At 40.0% G+C, this 5,753-nt stretch overlaps 1 non-coding gene across 1 annotated transcript; it reads left to right on the top strand.

Moving 5' to 3' along the window:
- Positions 1–3,251: 3,251 nt before the first annotated feature.
- Positions 3,252–3,358, top strand: LOC115071073. Its single transcript, XR_003850182.1, has one exon. It is a non-coding gene; the product is annotated as a U6 spliceosomal RNA (small nuclear RNA).
- The last annotated feature ends 2,395 nt before the right edge of the window (positions 3,359–5,753 follow it).

The raw sequence follows: 5,753 nt of genomic DNA, 5'->3' as shown, positions 1-5,753 counted from the left end.
CTAAACACCTGAAGTGCCTTTGCTCATTTCCTCCGCATTGTAATTCATGGCATTACTGTTACTATTGTTTTCACTGTTCTCACCATCACCAATCCCATTCAAGAGATAAGACAATGGAAGACACGAGGCCAATAACCGGCATAAGGTCTCACAGTCAGTACTGGACAAGAGTCAGGCATCTGGCTCCAGAGTGAGTTCTGAGGGATCCTGCTAAACCACTTTAGCACGCTTCCGGCAATCCTGAGGCATCCCATTGAGTCCATACCGGGCCATTCATTTAGTCAGCCTCCTCCTGATGGCCATCATTTGCCACCGTGAACAAGGCTGCGTTAGTATCTGCGTCATTTGTCTTTCTGGACATGTGGAAGTGTTTCTGCTGGATTAATTCCTAGAAGTTGAATGCCTGGGTCGTAGGGTGAGGGCAATTTTATATTTGATAAATATCACTGGATTGTCTTCCAAGAGTCCATCAATTTATATTCTCATCAGGAAAGCAGGAGAGTGTTCTGTCCTCCCTAGCACGGGAGATCACCAAACACTGGGCCCATGCTGTCTAATCGGGGAGAACAGTAACTTCATGTTGTTATTGGCCTTTCTCTGCCTTTAATTGCGCGTGGACATCCTTTTGTATGTTTGCAAGCCATTTGCATGTATTTTCTGTGAGCCATCTGTCCATACCCTGTGCCCAATTTTTCTCTTGGTTTACTAATCTTGAAAAAATGTGATCTCTTTTTACATACTTGTTTGTTCATTTCTTTTTATTCATGCCCCCCTCCCCACACACACCAAAAGTGGTTGATTTTAGTGCGTGTATACTCTTCTTTAATTACTTCTGGGTTTATATCATTTAAAAAATGTATCGTGTCTATATGTGTGTTTGCATGGTGTGTGCATGTGTGTGTGTGTGTGTGTGTGTGTGTGTGTGTGCGTGTGTATGCCATGGCATGCGTGTGGACAGCTTTGTAGAGTTGGTTCTCTTCTTCCTCATTTATGTGAGTTCCAGGATTGAATTCAAGTCGTCAGCTCGCGTCATCAGGTGGCAAGCATTTTACCCACTGAGCCATCTCACCGGCCCCTGATCTACCTCTTTCAGTCACTGCAATATCACTATTAAATAATCCACTAATCTACTCTTTTGAAATAAAACTACCTTGTCATCTGTGTTTGTGTCTAGTTCTGAATTCATTAATTCTTTAATCATCTCTGCAGCTATTTTTTATTGTGAAGTAATTTGCATATGCTAAAATGCTTAGATTTTCAAGTGTCCATGTGATAAGTTTTGGCAACTGTATCCAATGTCGCTGTTCAGCTCAACACACAGAACATTCCTACCCCCTCTGCAGCCAGGCTCCACTAGACCAGGCGCAAGCAGCAGCTGTGAGGGCTTTTCCATCTTGATTTGTTTTGCTTGTTCTAAAGTTGTATCCATGTTATTATGTGTATTGATAGTTTATTCTTTCTATTACTACAGAATTCCTTTGCACATACATGCCACAATTTCATCTAGCCTGTCTCATGTATGCAGACACTTGGACACTTTTCCATTTAGAATGACAGTGACTACAACAGTTATCAACATCTATGTACATACAAATCCTTCTTCAAATATGTATATATATATATATATATTTTCCTTCCTTGTGGGTGATATTGGTAGGTCTGAGGGTAAGTGGATGTTAGTTTTATAAGAGACTTAGAGCTGGGAAAATAGATCACTTGCCTAGCATGTCCTGAGGCCTTGGGTTCAGTCCCATGCACCATAAACAAACAAAATCAACCATTTATTAAACAACAATAACAACAAATAAAAAACACAGTTGCAGACTGGACATGGTGGTACACACCTTTGATCCTAACACTTGGGAGACAAGAGGCAGATGAATCTCTATGAGACTGAGGCCAGCCTGGACTACATAGCGAGTTCCAGGCCATCTGGGGCTACAGGGAAACCCTGTCTCAAACAAAAACAAAAAACAAAAAACAAACAACAACAAAAAACAAACAAAATACCCCAAAAACAGTTGCATTGTTTTATATTCACAACAAAAACGCATAAGAAATTCAGTTGCACCAGGACCTCTCTAATGTTTCATATTGTCAGTCTTTGTAGTTCTGACTGTCCCGGTGTTTGTGGTGTCACTCAGGTTTATACAATGAATGTGGAGCACTCACTCAGCTGCATTTTGGCCATCTGCACACTTCCTTAAGGAAGTGTCTATTCAAACCTGTGGCCTATTTTAAAAATTAGATTACCTTCTTTAAAACTATTAGAGGTTCTTCATATTCCTGAAACCAATTCATTGTGTCATATATGTTTAGCAAATATTTCCCACCAATCTGTAGCCTGTCTATTCATTTTCTCAATGATGTCTTTAAAAAAAAAATATATATATATGTATATAGCTGGGCATGCCTTTAAGCCCAGCACTCAGGAGGCAGAGGCAGGTGGATCTCTGTGAGTTCAAGGCTAGCCTGGTCTACATAGTGAGTTCCGGGCCAGCTGGGGCTACAAGAAGACCTTGTCTCAAAAAAAAAATACTCTTATTTGTATAATGCCAACAAAATAATAGAAAACAACATTGAGCACTTACTATGTAGGGATTGCTGTCGTGTGTTTTCTATTCATTTGCTCATGAAGTTTTTCTTGGAGAGGTGAGAATGCCAGGCATAGTGGTACACATCTGTAATCCCAACTCCTGCGAGGTAGACGCAGGAGGATCAGGTATTCAGAGTCATCATGAACTGCACAGTGAGTTCCAAGCCAGCCTGGGCTACATGAGACCATGTTGTTTTGTTTCGTTTTGTTTATAAGAAAGGGTGAGTTGGGGTGGGAATGAACCTTTAAAGAATATCTTGTTATTCTTTGACAACTTCATGTGTATGTAAAATGAATCATGATCATACCTACCCTTCCAACCCCCACTCCCACTCTCCTTGGGAATGAACCTTCAATGACAGCTTGCATTTTCCAGCCTATAGGCAAGAAATCATAAGACTTTGAAAAGGTTTATTTTAAAAAATAATAAAAGGTGCTAGGCATAGTGGTACATGCCTTTAATCCCAGCAGAGACAGGTAGATTACTGAAAAATCGAGGCCAGTATGGGACGGTCTATGTAGCACGTTCCAGGCCAGCTGGTGCTACACAGTGAGACCCTGTCTCAAAACTAACTAACTGACTGACTAAATAAATAAATAAATAAAATAAATAAATAAATAAATAAATAAATAAATAAATAAAAATAGATAAATGGTGCTTGCTTAGGCAGCACATATACTAAAATTGGAACAATACAGAGACGATTAGCATGACTCTTGCACAATGATGCCATGCAAATTCATGAAATGCTAAAAACATAGATAAAAGGGCTAGGGAGGTGGCTCAATATGTCAATGTGCTTGCCATGAGGACCTGAGTTCAAATCTCCAAAACCTGGGTAAAATCCTCTGTGATCGCAGCACTCCTATGAGGAGATGAGAGACAGGCTTGGAAGCTCACTGACCAGCTAGCCTGGTGCACGCTGCAGGAGCAAAACAAAACAAAGAGACCCCATCTCAAACAAGGTAGAAGGTGAGGCCTGAAACCCGGGGTTGTCCTCTGACCTCCGCACACAGTGCACACACACAAGGTGACACACAGCCCTTGGCATTTACATACACATACACATATCGTGTAAATAAACAGATAAGGAAATAAATGTTAAGTATATCAATGACAGCCTTGTGCATGGAGGTTTATAAGGTCATACTCATTTTACTCTTCCATTATTTATCTGCACCTGTCACCGTTCCATCGCCCCTCTCAAACAAAGCTTGGTTCTTCTGATACTAGATTGGTTGTTTCTGAAGTAATTCAAACAAGTGTTCATCCACACAATACAGGTGAAAGGAAAGGATGGCCCCATCTTTCATCTACCCATCTACCTGATCGGTTCTCTGGGCTTCATCACAAGACATCCTGTATCTTTAGGAGACAGGAATTCACAAGACACCAGAAAAAATTTGAGAGTTGAAGTGGAGGCAATATGAATACCATCAAAATGATTACACTGGACATTTCTGCACAGAGCAGGAGTCTGAACTCAATAAACTCTAAAGTGCCTTCGATTTCTCAGGCCAAATCTTATGTCTTGCTTGGGAAGGTAGTTTGATGTATGAATAACTGTTCAAATCGGTGTACCTCTGGGGAGACCATCAGTCACTAGAGGACTGAGCGACACCCTTTGCTTTTATAGTTATTTTATGTGCAAAAAACATATCTTTGCTTACCTCAAATTTCTCAAAATAGTCTTTTTTCTAGAAAGATTGTGATTATGGGTTTTCATTTAGGTTCATGAGCTGTACCAGTTTAGTATTGTGTTTAGAGTGAGGCGAGGGCTAGATTTATTATTTCCTTATGGATAGCTAATTGTTTCAACGTGACTTGTCTAAAAGGACATCCACCCCAATGGGCAGTCTTGGTCAAAACTCATTTGAGCATACACATGGGCTCCTCATGCTCTGAATTGGTGCTCCATTCTTTCATCCTGTGCTTGTGTTGAATGTCGGTTCCTGAAGTTTGTTCTTCGTTTGTAAGCTTGTTTTAGCTATTATAAACCCTCAAATTCTCATCCAAATCCTAGGGGTTTATTTTTGTCTTTGACAGTCTTCTTACATAGTCCAGGCTGGCCTTGAACTCACTCCTCCTACCACTTGTCTACTTCTTCAGAAAAACTGCTGGGATTCAATTTTTTAAACTTACATTTATCTATTTAGTGTGTATATGTGTGTGGGCATACACTAAGGTGTGCTTGTGGGAGTCGGGTCTCTCATTCTTCCTCATGGGATCAAACACACCCTCAGGCTTGTCAGGAAGGACCTTTACCCATTCAGGCATCCTGCCAGCATCCTGCTGGGGTTGTGTTGAAGCTCTAGTTCATTTGGGGGAGCAGGAACACCCTGACAACATCATCTCCCATCCCAAGTGTGTGGTTCCATTTATTTAGATCTTAACTTTCTGTTTTACATATTCTGTAGTTTTTAGATGCACATTTACATGAATCTTCTTAGGTATATTTTTAGTATTTTGTATTTTCTGATGACTGGATGAGTAGTATTTTAAATTTTCAATTTCAAATATTTTTCTGACATAGCAAAACACAGTTGATGTTTATAAACTTACCGCACATGCAGTCATGGTGCTAAATTTACTCATTAATTTGAAGAATACTTTATAGATTCCATAGAGCTTTCTATTTAAATAGAATACCGTTTGTAAATTTCAGCATTTTAATTTGTTCTTTCCCTATATTTATTTGTTTGTTTTTCTTGCCTTGTGACTGTACTAAACCTTCCAGTTCTATGTGAGATAGAAACAGGGGGCATCCTTTCCTTGTTTCTGAACTGAGGAAGAGAGGTCTAATGGCTCATTGCTAAGGATGATGCTAGCTGCAGTCGTTTGTGCATATTCTTTACCAAAATCGACAAAGTGGTCTTTTACTTTTAGTTTCCTGAAAGTTTTATCATAAATAGCCTTTTAATTTTGTCAGATTATTTTTTCTTTTAGTCTAAAAATATTTTTGTTGTTTCTTTGAGAGTGCCATACAATGTATGGGGGAGCAGTGCTGGAGAGATGGCTCAGTGGTTAAGAACACTGGCTGTTCTTGCAGAAGACCCAGGTTTAAATCCCAGCACCCACATGGCAGCTAACAACTATCTCTAACTCCAATTCCAGGGGATCCGACAGTCTCTTCTGTCCTCTGCGGGCATTGCATGA

The sequence above is a fragment of the Nannospalax galili genome, unplaced genomic scaffold (assembly GCF_000622305.1).
Source record: "Nannospalax galili isolate Female #2095 unplaced genomic scaffold, S.galili_v1.0 scaffold1878, whole genome shotgun sequence".
In the NCBI taxonomy this organism is placed as follows: domain Eukaryota; kingdom Metazoa; phylum Chordata; class Mammalia; order Rodentia; family Spalacidae; genus Nannospalax; species Nannospalax galili.
The sequence above is the reverse complement of the archived record's forward strand: the minus strand, read 5'-3'. Positions and strand labels throughout refer to the sequence as shown.